The 14678-nt window shown below is 41.8% G+C and overlaps 1 long non-coding RNA gene across 1 annotated transcript; it reads left to right on the top strand.

The window, feature by feature from the left end:
• Nucleotides 1-105: 105 nt before the first annotated feature.
• On the top strand, nt 106-14321 carry LOC129045448 (uncharacterized). Its single transcript, XR_008505197.2, has 3 exons — nt 106-424; nt 8291-8394; nt 12174-14321. It is a non-coding gene; the product is annotated as an uncharacterized LOC129045448 (long non-coding RNA).
• The last annotated feature ends 357 nt before the right edge of the window (nt 14322-14678 follow it).

Below are 14678 nucleotides of genomic sequence, written 5' to 3'. Positions count from 1 at the left end.
CTCCCCCCACGCCCTCCCGCCCCCTTCGCCCACCCCCCTCCCCGCCCCCGCCCTCCCCCGCGCGCGCCGCTCGCTGGGCTCGCTCCGGCCGCGGCCCGCGCGCTGATGGTGGCGGCGGCGGCGGCAGCTGCTCCCCCAGGAGGGAGGGGACTAGCGGCTCCGCGGCCGCTGCCGCCGCCGCCACGGCACACGCCCTCCCCCGGTTCTGCTCCCCGGGGTTCTACTCCGCGCCCCGGCCGCGGACATGTTCCCAGGGGCTGCGGACTGGGGGTGCGGGCCGGCGGGTCGCAACCTTTCGGTGTGTGTCGGGCCCGGGCGGCCCCCCTCCGCCGGCCTCCTTCCCGCTGCCCGCGGGGTTTGCGCCCCCCACCCCCGCGCCTCGGCACCTAGCGCTCGCCCGCCAGGGGGCGAGGCCAAGCTCTGGGTAAGGAGGAGGGAGGGGTGAGGGTGGGGGTAGGGGGCTGGAGCCCAAGCACCTGCTGGCCGCCCCCGTCTCCGCAGCCCCCCCAGCCGACCCCCGCCTTCCCGAACGAGGCAGAGCCTCCCAGTTATTTGTCCTTCCACTCTATTCCACCCTCTCCGCACAGAGACAACTTCCTCCACCCTAGCGGGAGCCAGAGGAAAAAAATATTTTTGAAAAGAACCCGTCCAAGCTAATCCTTTTCTTTGTTGCTAATTCACCAAAATAAAGGCGTAATGTTTTCTATTTCTCTTTTTAAATACTTTTCTGCGCAAGTTTTTTTAAATTAAGAACGCTTTCTTCCTACAGCAGTGTCTGGATCCCATCTGCTGGAGGATAAAAAGACTGTTAATATTTTCTGTAATTTTTGTTTAAAAGCACCGGTAGTTAAAAAGAACGGTTGTCTAAAAGCACTGTCAAAATGAAAGCTATTCGCAGTGTGAAAAGTTTGAATACAAAAAGTTTGTTAATAGGGCTCATCTCTGCGTGGTGGGATTATAACCTTGCTATTTTCTTTTATATAATGTTCCATAGTTTTCAAAATTGATATCGCTAGCATTCATATTAACCATGAAAAAAATTTAAGCAGCATCCAAAAGAATGAGTGTTGATTTTGGCTTCACACTTAAAAAATTAAAAAAAAAAAAAACACCTCGACTCAGCGTTTTCTGTTGAAAACTGTCGTTTTCATTGTTGATGACAATGAGGAGGGTGGTGTTTAGTAAGGTGGAGTGCACATTCCAGTTTTGCATTTGAAAGTTGTGCACTCTTGGCCTTTCTAAAACAGTTTTTAAAAGCCCAACTCTATTTCTCGGGGCTCTTCACAAGTGCGTGCTTTTGTAATATGAGTCATAATTTTTGTGTAATATGGGTCATAATGTGAGTATTATCAAATTCTTTGCATGCCATGTAGCTCTCTGCCAGAGATGCCTTAAGGAATGTGCTTTTCCCTGGAAACATTCCCCTTGCCATCCCGTTTTTCCAGTTAATTTTCTCTCTTTTTTTCCAGATTCTCTGTGTTCTTTTGACTTTTAATGCAGAGTGATGTTTTAAAATGAAAAATAGTTTGTTTTATCTAAACAGTGACATTAGACAGCACAAAAGGAAATAGCCTCTCCCAACTTGAGTCTAGCCTGAAGAGGGGCGGGGTGGGAAATGGCAGACTCTGGTCAGGTTCCATCAGGACAGTCTCTTGCGTGACTGGTATGCTTCACTTTAGCACTGCTCCTCTCTCCTGATTCTACTGAGGTTTTGCAGATTATTAGCCATTCTCACCACACCAGGATGGGAATCTTAAAGGCTATGATCCCCAGATCAAAGTCTAACATCATGATGGCAGCAGACATTGATAGGGGTTTGGGTTCCATATGCAGGAGTTTGTCAAACTGATGCGATGGTCCACTTGAGATCTGTGCATTTTACTGGATATAGATTTCCCTCAAATATTTTTTAAAAGTTATAATATTAAACTCCAGTTAATGGTACTCATGCTGAAAGTTTAGGGGTACAGTGTCATCTGCAGCTTGCTTATCAAAAAATAAGATAAATTGGGGCACCTGGGTGGTTCAATCAATTAAGCGTCCGACTCTTGATTTGGGCTCAGGTCATGATCTCAGGGTGGTGGGATCCAGCCCTGCAACCAGCTGTGCACTCAGCGGGGAGTCAGCTTGAGGATTCTCTCCCTCTCACCCTGCCCCTCCTCCTGCGTGCCCTCTCTCTCAAAAATAAATAAATAAGTCTTTAAAAAAGTAAAAAAAAATTCTCTCTATCCCTCTTCCTTTACCCCTCCCCCCTCTCCTTCCCTCTCTGAAAAATAAATTAGGGCACCTGGGTGACTCAGTCTGTTAAGCGTCTGCCTTCGGCTCAGGTCATGATCCTGGGGGGCTCCCTGCTCAGCGGGGAGTCTGCTTCTCCCTCTCCTTCTACCCCTCCCCCTCCCCCTGCTCTCACGCACGCGCTCTCTCGTTCTCTCTCTCTCAGATAAAAATCTTTTAAAAAATTAAAAAATTTTAAAAATTAAAAAAATGAATTAAAAAAATTTTTAAAAACTGAATGGTCAAATAGGCAGATGAACAGATTAGGTGATAAAGCAATCAGTAAAATGTTAATAATGGAATCTAGGTAGTGAGCATAGGAGTGTTCACTGGGCAGTTCTTTCAATTTTTCTGTATGTTTGAAATTTTCCATAATAAAATGTTGGGAGAAAACCCCAGCTTTAATATTAACTCACCCATCACCTCCCCTCTCCACAGCCAGCCTCAGAATTCGGGAGGCAGGCTATTTCCAGAATGTTTTGAAGCAGAAGAAAACAAACTCATTTCAGTCCATCCTGAAAACCATCACTGTCTGAATGGTGAATGGCTTGTGACATCAACTGAACATTATTTTTCATTATTTCCCTGCTCAGAGCACCCAGATGACATACTGCCTTAGGCTGCAGGCCCACAGTTTCAAGGCCTATTCAAAGTGTGTTATGAATACCAGGCAGGGACATTTCAAGGGCAAAGGATTCAGGAGGCTTGTTGCCTCTTCATAATCAGACTGTTGTGAGCATTCAGTAAGTTCCTGGGTGCAGAGCCCTTTTACGAAGTGAGTACCAAGACAATAACAGGCAATGTTTTGGTTTATATTTACAACTGTGAAAGGCTTTCAATCTAAAATGGAACCAGAGGAGGGCGCCTGGCTGGCTCAATTGGTAGAGTATGTGACTCTTGATCTCCAGGTTGTGAGTTTGAGGTCCACGTGAGGGGTAGAGTTTACTTAATAAAATAAATAAAATAAAATGGAACTGGACTATATGCAATGGAGAATCTCACACATGCATCCTCAAAAGAACAGAACTTAAGAACTGAAGATGATTTCCTGTAAATGCCTGATTTAAAGAAGACAAAGGCTTATCTCCTGACCAATGAACATGCACTAAGAATCTCTTCCCATCCTCAAGCCAATGAACTTAAATGCTTGGACTCTGGCTGGACTTTCTCCTTGCCCATAAATACAGCCCACCCCAAGCCCTCAATGGATTCACCTGTAGCTTGCTACAGCATCTGTTTCCTGAATGGCATTCCTTTGCTATTCCCAAAAAATTCAACTTCTGGTAATTTGAGCTTGCCTCAGTTTACCTCTTTATTGAGACTAACACAATTTACTTAGGTAAGGAAGCCACAATTAGAAAATGAAGAGCTTGGGGAGTAGGAATTGTAGGGAGCAGTTTGACCCCTGGAGTTTAATTCTGGCATATTAGTACTATAGAATATTATGTTCCTGTTAAAAGAATGACCTTTATACAAATATAATAGCATAGACAGATCTCCAAGAAGTACTGTTGAATGAACCCTGTACAGTTTAATACCATTTATATTAAAAACAGCCACACTGACCGGTAAGCCCAGTTTTGTATATGTTCAATGAGTGCAAAAGCAAGAGCAATGTTCAGAAAGATACATAGCAAACTCTTAAATGTATTTATCTTTCACTAGGCATCCTTGAGAATGAAACTGATTTTTCTTGGGATGTCTGGGTGGCTCAGCCGGTGAAGTGTCTGCCTTCGGCTCGGGTCATGATCCCAGGGTCCTGGGATCGAGCCCGCATCGGGCTCCTTGCTCTGCCGGGAGCCTGCTTCTCCCTCTCCCTTTGCCTGCCACTCCCCCTGCTTGTGCTCTCTCTTTCTCTTCCTCAATCTCTCACTCTCAAATAAATACAATCTTTAAAAAAGTAAAATAAATAAATAAAAATAAAACAGATTTTTCTCATTTTTATATCCCTAGTTCCTCACTCAAAGTTCTTAGTAAGTACCAGTAGTCATCTCTACCTATAAATTCTATGTTCCATCTGTTCATATTTCTCTCCACAGCTATCATCTCTTGCCCAGACTACTAATAACAACTTCCTAACTGGTCTCTTTGCTTTTACCCTGGCTCTATCACAATCCCCTCTTCAAAAGACAGAGTTTTAAAACTGTAAGTACAAACCTGATCCCACAGTTCCCTGCTTGAAACCCTTTAATGGCTTCTCACAACATTTAAAATACAGTCTCAGGGATGCCTGCGTGGCTCAGTTAGTTCTGTGTCTGCCTTCGGCTCAGGTCATGATCCCAGAGCCCTGGGATCAAGTCCCGAATCCGGGCTCCCTGCTTCTCCCTCTGCCTGCCACTCCCCCTGCTTGTGCTCTCTCTCTCTCTCCCTCTGAAAATAAATAAAATTTTTTAAGCAATAAAATAAAATACAGCCTCAACTCCATCATCTGCTTGGCAAAGTCCAGCCTCTCCTAGCCCTTTCCCCAGGGAGTGGCGAGCTCCAGCCAAGCTCAGGAAGCTCTTTCCTGCAGGGGCCTTCCCATTGGCTACACTGCTCGACGCCCTCCGACAGCATGGCTGCGCCCCCACCCCACCTCGGTGCATCTAGCACCCCTTGCTCAGACATGCCTTCTCATCTAAGAAAGGCAAGTTTTGTGACCATCTATGTTACTGCAACCCCCGGCACCTTTTTGCTGTATTCTTTCCTACCAAGCCAACACAGCTCCTGTAAAGCACCAACAAGCCTGAAGCCACAGGGAGATTGAAACTGTCCCCACGGAGGGCCCGACTCCAAGGGCTGAGTCTGGATCAGGTGGTGGCCGAGCAGGTTTGGGCCAGGGTGGCGTCCTTTCTGTCACAGGCACCTGTTTTTAGAGATAGCAGCTTGATGATGACTGTAAAATAAAGACATGCCTTAGTGTGACGCTCCTTGAGCCAACGTCCCCCTGGAAAAAGTGGCTGTAATGACCGGACATTTGTTTTCATAACCTCTAAAATAAATTTTTTCCTTCTAAGGAAAAATTACTGAAAAACAATTATAAAATGATTCCTAAGGTTCGGAGACATAAATTATTTTTCCCTAGTTTTCAAGCGTTTATGCAATTAAATCCTCATTTCTTTTTTTTTTTTTTTAAACTTTATTTATTTGACAGAGAGAGAAAGCGAGAGAGGGAACACAAGCAGGGGGAGTGGGAGAGGGAGAAGCAGGCTTCCCGCTGAGCCGGGAGCCCCATGCCATGCGGGGCTCTATTCCAGGACCCCGGGCTCATGACCCAAGCTGAAGGCAGACACTTACCGACTGAGCCACCAGGTGCCCCTTAAATCCTCATTTCTACAATGAGTCTTAGACTTGCCCCAAATACCATTAGTGCCATCTTATTCATTTTTATTTTTAATTTTCTTTTTAATTATTCTTAATAACAACTTTCCATATTTAATATGAATACGCCTAAATGTGTTTGGCCGAACACTGCCCTTGTAAAAAGAGGTTTTTTTCCCCATTGTCACTGTTTTTTGTCTTAAATTCTAACAGATATGTTTGTCAGCCTACCTACCATTTACAATAAAGGTACAAAGCAAGTAAAAGAAATGAAGACTTCTTTCTTCTGAATTCAGGCTAAGTGGCTGACTGCTTTTTTAGGGCAATATGTGAGTATTTATCTCTTTGAATAACTTGAAAATTATATTTAAAAAGTCAAATTTGGGGGATACCCAACTGGCTCAGTAAGTTGAGCATGCAACTCTTGATCTCAGGGTTGTAAGTTTGAGCCCTACAGTTGAGGCTACTTAAAAAAAAAAAATCAAATTTTCAAAGAACCAAACTTTGGTATGACCTAAATTTTCTGTAACAATTTTCTGTATCTGAATAGAGGTATCCCCCCACTTTCAGAAAGTTCACATTCCAACCCTTCCCTTTTATGAAAGACCTCAGTTAGTATGGTAAAGGGCTTTTTTTGTAAAAGCAAAAAGCCTCTTCAGATTTCTTTCAGTTGGTGAAAACAGTTGCTGGGATATTTATTCTATTTTTTTAGTAGACTTTTTTTTTTAAAGATATAACATCTATTAAGTGCCCTAATTGTAATGGTCTCACTCAATGAATTTTTATATATGCATATACTTGGCCACTCGTTATCCAGATTGAGATACAGAACATTCCCAACACCCAAGAAGCCTCCCTTTTGCCCCTTTCTAGTCAGTACCCTCAGGCAATCATTATTCTGGCTTTATCATCATAGATTAGTCTTGCCTGTTCTTGAATTTCATATGACTATAATCATATAGCATGGACTCTGGTTATGAGGCTCCTTTTTGAATACAGTTATATTTATGACCCCATCATGTTGTTCCATGTAGCCATATGTCACTTCTTTTTCCTGTTGCATAGTATTCCATTCTATGACTATACCATAGCTTATCCATTCTCTCCTATTGATGAGCATATCCAATTCTTTACTACTATGAATAAAGTTGCTATGAATATTCTTTTGTTTGGTTGGTTGGGTTTTTTTTTTTTAAGATTTTATTTATTCATTTTAGAGAGAGAGAGGAGAGGAGAGGGGCAGAGGGAGAGGGAGAAAAAATCTGAAGCAGAATCTGCATTGAGCACGGAGCCCAACATGGGGCTCAAATCCCACAACGGTGAGATCATGACCTGAGCTGAAACCAAGAGTCGGACGTTCAACCAACTGAGCCACCCAGGTGCCCCTGAATATTCTTATAATGCTTTTTTGTGCTCATATATGCTCATTTCTCCTATACCTAGGAGTATGGTTGCTGCATCATAGGGATAGTGTACATTGAGCTTTAATAGATGCTGCCAGTTTTCCAAAGTGGCTGTACCAATTTATGCTCCTGTGTGCAGTGTTGCACGTCCTCATCAAACTTTGGTATCATCAGTGTCTTTCATTTTCACCATTTTGGTGGTTGTAAAATGGTATCTCCTTGTGTGTGTGTGTGTGTGGTTTTTTATAATTAACATACAACGTATTATTTGTTTCATTCCTTGTGGTTTTAATTAGCATTTTCAACATGCATAATAATGTTGAGCACATTCTCATTTGCTTATTGGCATTTTGGATTTCCTCTTTTGTGAAATAAATGCCTGTTCAAGTGTTTTACCCACTTTAAAATTAGTTTGTCTTTTTTTATTTTTTAGTAGATTTTTAAGGTATATTTCTGATTTGAAGCCTTCGATGGATATATATGTTGCAAATCTCTTCTCTTAGTTTGAGGCTTGATCTTTCACTCTCTTAATAGTATCCTTGATGAAGAGATACTCTTATTATATTGGTCTGATTTATTAATATTTTCTTCTATGTTTAGTGTTTTTGTGTTCCATGTAAAAACTCTTTGCCTAACCCAGTTCTTCTAAGTGTTCTCTGAGTTTTATTGAGAGAGAGAAAGAGAGCACAAGCAGGGGGGAGCGGCAGGAAGAGGGAGAAGCAGACCCCCCGTGGAGCAAGGTGGGACCTGATCCCAGGACCCTGGGATCATGACCTGAGCAGAAGGCAGCTGCTTAACCAACTGAGCAACCCAGGCGTCCCAAGTTTTACTGTTCTTATCTTTCACATTCAAGTCCTGTTGCATCTCTATCAATTGCTGATTATAGTGTGAGGTAGTGGGCAGCGTCTTATTAAAATTTTCTCTTTGTGTATAATTTTTAAACTATCATTGTTAAATGTTTGTACCAGGAGTACCTTACAGCATGACCTTAGATGTCCATCTTTACAGCAGGTTCACTGTAGTGCTTTTGAAGAACAGTCTGGCACCCCATTAAAGTTTGCATGTTTTCTCATTAGTTTTTAAAACAGCATTGCCCTGGCCTCAGGCAAGAGGAGTTTCTACTCTGAGACCCGTGGTTTATAGCGTCTCTCATGTCATAAACACTCACAAGCAGACTGGGGGAGGGGAATCTCTGTCACTTGTCAGTTGGTATGAGCTCTAGACAGGACAACCCTGTAAGCCTAGACATTCATCTTTTTACCTAACGGTATTATGCCCTAAGGAGACACACTTCCTTGCCTTTCTTGTCCTAGATTCTCAAAACAGAAGGTGTCTGGATCAGAATATTGAGAAGTTCTGAGTGTGAGAGAGCACAGTTTGGAAGTGCAGGAAGGATCTGAGTGGCAGGAATGCTTAGGTAAGAGAAAAGATAAATTAACTTGTCAAATCCTCCTTCTTAGCATGAATGCAAAAGACTCTTGCATACAAAGTATTGCTTCCCAGAGTGCCAAGCAGCCGTTGTCTTGCTTTTCTTTGTGCTCCAATTCATGCTTCTGAAGATCTTCATAAATTAGCACAAGTATTCAGTAACTGTTGCAGTGTCTGAGGAACATTTTGTAATATTAGACAATTTTTTACCCTTAAATGTGTATGTATATAGATCTAAACATTACATATGGGAGGCATGACAGATTTTTTTCATTGGCAAATAGGTGAACATTAAATGCAAACACTGTGAACAGTTTTATAAAATTATTGAAGACTTAACTGAACTTTCTAAAAAGCTAATAAAACATGCAGCTTATTTTAATGCCTTTGACTAGAAATTTGATAGTGATTAACTGTAATTTCATTTTGCTTTTTAGTTTTGATAGGTCATTTTGAATATTTTAGAAGAAAGATAGCATTTCTTAAAATGTGAAAAATAATTTTAATTTCTTTTTTTACATTTACAGTCAATTTTGGAAAAAAATGCATTCAAAATTTGTACACTTTACCTACAATTACATTTTGACTATGTACATGTATTACTTTGAATTAAAAAATAGAAAAGAAGAGGGGTGCCTGAGTGGCTCAGTCGGCTAAGCAGCCGACACGCTTGATTTCAGGTCAAGTCATGATCTCAGGGTCCTGAGATCAAGCACCATGTCAGGCTCCATGCTCAGCGGGGAGTCTGCCTAAGGATTACTCTCCTTCTCCCTCTTCCCCTTCTCCTCCCCCCACACCCTCTTCTCTTAAATAAATAAATCTTTAAAAAATAAACTTAAATTAAAAAGAAGAAAAAAGGAAGTCCATAAAAAATAAAAATAATTTGTCTGGCAAATGGTGAGTATTCAATAAATATTAGGGACCCCCTTCTGCCACCCCATCTTCCTTCCTCTTGCGCTGAACTTGACGTCAGATTAAAATTCATTTCCCTCTCTCCTTTCTCCCCCTCTATCCTCCAAATACAAACATACACATCCTGTTAGGAATTTGGTTGCCTTATGGAAACAAGTCTAGAATTTGGGAGAAAATAGCAGAATTGAGAGGAGACTTTAGAGGAATCTAGCTGTGGCCAAATAGAAAAATTAGATAAAAGTTCAATCATTTAAGATGACCAGTATTTTTTAGTAGAATTCTGACATAGAGCCTATGTCAGGCACTTCTTGGCCCAGTGAGAAGTCAGGGGCATCTCAGAAACATGGGAGTCACAACAGGGAATTTAACTGACTCTTACTAGCAGTTTCGATTTACGGGTTGGGCTGTCAGCCCTTGGAAAAGCAAAATGAAAGTTTCAGGAAGTTAGACTACTGGCCACTTCAGCACAGCAGAAACACACTTGGAATTTTTTTTTTTTTTTAAGATTTATTTATTTATTTATTTATTTATTTGAGGGAGAGTGGGGTGAATTGCAGAGGGAGAGACTCTCAAGCAGACTCCCCGCTGAGCGAGGAGCCCGACTAGACTCAGGGCTAGATCCTAGGACCCTGAGATCATGACCTGAGCTGAAATCAAGAGTCAGCTGCTTAACCAACTGAGCCACCCAAGCGCCCCCACACTGGAATGTTTCAATAGCTGGAATCCAGTTTTTGACAATTCATGGGAAATTAAAATTTGTTCTAGCACTTAACAATAATAAAATAAGAATAGCTAACAGTTTGGGGGTACTTACTATATCCTCGGCACTATGCTAAACACTTTTTGCAAAACATCCTATCTAATCCTTTCCAGGATGTTCAAGTTATCATCCTCACTGTAAGGATGAGGAACTTGAACCTCAAAGAAGCTAAATAATTGGCACCAGAATCTCTCCTGCTCTTAACCACGTTAACTTTCAGTCGGTAACAAGCGCAGCTACCATTTACTGAGAACTAAAGGACTAAACGTGTTATAACTAACTTAATCTTCATAACAACCCTAATGGAGAGCACTTAGGAGTCGGGCTTATAGATGAAGACCCTTCAGCTGCAGCATCTAAAAATTACATGTGATAGAGACAATAATCCTAACGGCCGCAGGGCTTACTCCCCCACCTCCTGATCTGAAAGCAGGAAGGAAAGTAGGCTTTCTTCTTTCAACCTGCTGAGAATCCTGTGTTCTGTGCAGAAGAGGTGTTTTTCATTCTAGAATAGCACTCACTATTCAATAGAACTTTCTGTGATAATGGAAATGTTCTACATTGGCACAGTCCAATATGGTAGCTACTGACCATGTGTGACCATTGACATGTGAAATGTAGCTGGTGGGATTGATGAACTTTTAATCTGATCAACTGATGAAATTTTAATTTTATTTAATTTTAACTAGTTTAATTTATTTCTTTTATTTTAAGTAGGCTCCACACCCAATGTAGGACTTGAACCCTTGGCCCCAAGATTAAGAGTCCCATGCTCTACCAACTGAGCCAGCCAGGTGCCCCTTAACTAGTTTAAATTTAAACAGCACACATGGCTAGTGGCTATCATATTGGACAACACAGGCATAGAGGGTAGGACTGCTTGGTGGCCAAGTTCCCAGCAGCAGAGTCTAAGAGCTTCTGAGATTACATTCTCCTTTTTCTTAGTCCTACTATTGGCCAGCTTCTGGGGAATGTATTTTCAGACTAAGGCACGGGTAAGAATTGAGAAAGAGGGAAAATAATGAGGATCTTTTTTACTCCCTTTATTAAAACTGAATATTTAAGTCCTCAAACATTTATTTTACTTGTTCATTTATTTAACAAATGTTTGTGGAACTCTCCTTACATGGCAGACATATCTACTCTAAGTCTATGCATTGGCTCTGAGGTTAAAATGGCAAGCGAGACAGAAATGGAGAGACAGACATTAATTAAATAATCACACAGAGATATCATTAGAAACTCAAATAAAGGAATCGTATAAGGAGTTGGGAAGGTGTATGACAAGGATGGAGTATTGATTTTTTTAAAAAAGATTTTATTTATTTATTTGTCAGAGAGAACGAGAGAGCACAAGCAGGGAGAGCAGCAGAGGGAGAGGGAGAAGCTCGATCCCAGGACCCTGGGATCATGACCTGAGCCAAAAGCAGACATTTAACCGACTGAGCCACCCAGTCACCCCAGATGGAGAATTGATTTGAGGCCTCCGGAAACCCTTTCTGATGATGCTGAAGTTCAGCTTGCAGAACTAACGTTTTAGCTGAGAAATGAAGAATAAACTAGAATTAGGGACAGTGGTGGGAAAAGCATTCCAGGTGGAGGGAATAGCATGAATAGGCCTGAGGTGGGCAGAGTGTGGACATGTTTGAGGAACTTCAAAGAAAAGGAAAATGGGGAGAGATGAGGCTGAAGAGCAGGCTCTAGAGAGCCTCGCCTGCCATATCAGGGCTTTTGACCTTTATCCTAGAAGCAGGGATAAGCTCCTGAAAGGTTTTAAGCCGAGGAGTGACATGATTAGAAAACAAACTTAAAAAACAAAACCAAACAACAACAACAAAAATCTTGGCTTTTAACAAGGGCTTCATTGTTCCCTGTTCCTTCCTTCCTTCCTCCTCCAGCAGCCAGGCAGGTGACTTCCCCAGACACAGGGCTGCAGCTGGCTCCAGAGGTCCTGGGCCCAGAGGATGAATGGAGCTAAGCTGTGTTCTTTCCTCTAATGCTCTGTGTGTTCTCTCTGTGTGTTTCTACCATTAAATAAATACTGGGGTATTTATAAAAACTTCAGCAAACCACCCACTCCATTTTCTCTGCTGCAGGCCCACAGGCCCTCAAACAGTAACAAGCTGTACCAGAATCTCCGTGATATCCAAAGAGACAGCTCCTAAAAGACTACTAAATATAACTCTCTTCCACACAGGCTGGTGCCTGCTGCCTCAACTTTTACAAGCATAGTTGTGGAATATCTAGGAAACTTGAAGTTGACAGACAGGTTTAAGCCGAACGAGGGCAGCCCACTAGAGAGCTTGGCTTTCGGTATTTTCTAGTCTGTTCTTTCTGTTGAGCCACACGGAGCTGATGGACCTTCAGTTGGGAGGATGACAAACCAAAGAACTGACTCCAGTGGGAAAAAGGCAAGTAAGAATGAGTCTGAGACAAAAGACTTGTGAATGTATTTGAACGTCAAAAGTTTCAAACCAAAATCCAGCTTCCTTAAGCAACATGAATCACTGATGGTCTGCTTCTTCCAAAGTGAATTGACTTTACCTCTGTCTCTGGCATGATAGAAAAGTCACCCATTTTGCTGGCCAACACACTTAAGCTTAATTGTCAACTCTGCCACTTACCCCAAGCAAGCGAACTCACCTTCCAGAGCTTCGTGTCTTTTTGCCTGTAAAATGGGTTAAATACTGTTTGCAGCATCGTATGGATGTAAGACAATGTGGATGAAATTATTAGAAATAGTCCCTGCACTGACATTGTTGTTATCCAGTACTGCACCTGTATGTCTATCTTCCTCATGACACTGACCTCCTCAAGAAAAGACACCTGCCTTTGGCCTTTCTGTCTGGTGCCTACTCCTGTAGGTGTTCAGTACATAAAATGAATAATTGATATAGCCATCTTATAGGAAAAGAATTCTCCTGTGAGATCAACCTTCCCAAGAGAGTCTATCTTCTAATTTCCTACAACCTTTTTATTTGCTTTAGACATAAATTAGGAAAACAAAATTATTGGATACATTTCCAGAAAGATATTTTCCTAGAATGTTTCTACTTATACACACATATTATTTAATTAGTAAACTTATTTTTGAGCATTTTTAGGATTACAGAAAAATTGAGCAGAAAGTACAGATTTCCCATACGCACCCTAACGCCCTTCGTCCCTCCATATTAACATCTTTTTTTTTTTAAGATTTTATTTATTTATTTATTTGAGACAGAGGGAATGAGAGACAGAGAGCATGAGAGGGAGGAGGGTCAGAGGGAGAAGCAGACCCCTGCCAAGCAGGGAGCCCGATGCGGGACTCGATCCCGGGACTCGATCCAGGGACTCTAGGATCATGACCTGAGCCGAAGGCAGTCGCTTAACCAACTGAGCCACCCAGGCGCCCTCCATATTAACATCTTGCATTAACGTGATGCATTTGTTAGAATTGGTAAGCCAATATTGATACATTATTATGAACTAAACCCATAGTTTACATTTAAATTAATTCTTTGTATTATACATTCTGTAAGTTTTGACAAATGTATAATAACTTGTATCCACCATTACATTATCATTCAGAATAGTTTTACTGCTCTAAAAATCCCCTGTGCTCCACCCATTCCTCCCTCTCCCCTCCCAACTCCTGGCAACCATTGATCCTTTTATTATCTCCATAGTTTTGCCTTTTCTAGAGTGTCATGTTGCTAGAGTCATAGGATATGTAGCCTTTTTAGATTGGCTTCTTTCCATTCGTGATATGCATTAAAGATTCATCCATATCTTTTCCTGGCCTGATAGCTCATTTCTTTTCATCACTGAATTCTATTCCATTGTATGGATGTACCACAGTTTATTCACCCACTGAAGGACATCTTGGTGGCTTCCAAGTTTTGTCAATTATGGATAAAGTTGCTGTAAACATTCACGTGCAGGTTTTGTGTGGATGTAAGTTTTCAACTCATTTGGGTAAATACCTAGGAGTGTAATTGCTCTATTGTAGAGTAAACATATGTTTAGTTTTTTTTGTTTTGTTTTAATTTTGCAAGAAGCTGCTAAACTGTCTTCCAAAGTGACTGTATCATTTTAATAGGTGTGTAGTGATAGTTCATTGTTTTCATTTGCGATTCTCTAATGACATACAATATTAAACATCATTTCCTATGCTTATTTGCCATCTGTATATTTTCTTTGGTGAAGTGTCTGTTCAGATCTTATGCCCATTTTTAAATCCAGTTGTTTGTTTTTTTATTGTGGGGTTTTAAGGGTTCTTTCCATCTTTTGAATATCAGTCATTTGTCAAATATGTGTTTTACAGCGCCTGGGTGGCTCAGTTGGTTAAGCGACTGCCTTCGGCTCAGGTCATGATCCTGGAGTCCCGGGATCGAGTCCCGCATCAGACTCCCTGCTCGGTGGGGAATCTGCTTCTCCCTCTGGCCCTAGCCCTTCTCGTGCACTCTCTCTCAAATAAATAAATAAAATCTTAAAAAAAAAAATGTGTTTTACAAATATTTTCTCCCAGGGCGCCTGGGTGGCTCAGTTGTTAAGCGTCTGCCTTCGGCTCAGGTCATGATCCCAGGGTCCTCGATCCCACATTGGGCTCCCTGCTCGGC

The sequence above is a fragment of the Mirounga angustirostris genome, unplaced genomic scaffold, assembly GCF_029215605.1.
Source record: "Mirounga angustirostris isolate CCGP_5_RB_7025 unplaced genomic scaffold, mMirAng1.0.hap1 SCAF_1, whole genome shotgun sequence".
NCBI classification, from domain to species: domain Eukaryota; kingdom Metazoa; phylum Chordata; class Mammalia; order Carnivora; family Phocidae; genus Mirounga; species Mirounga angustirostris.
Note: the sequence above shows the minus strand (reverse complement) of the source record. Positions and strands in the feature narration are given on the sequence as shown.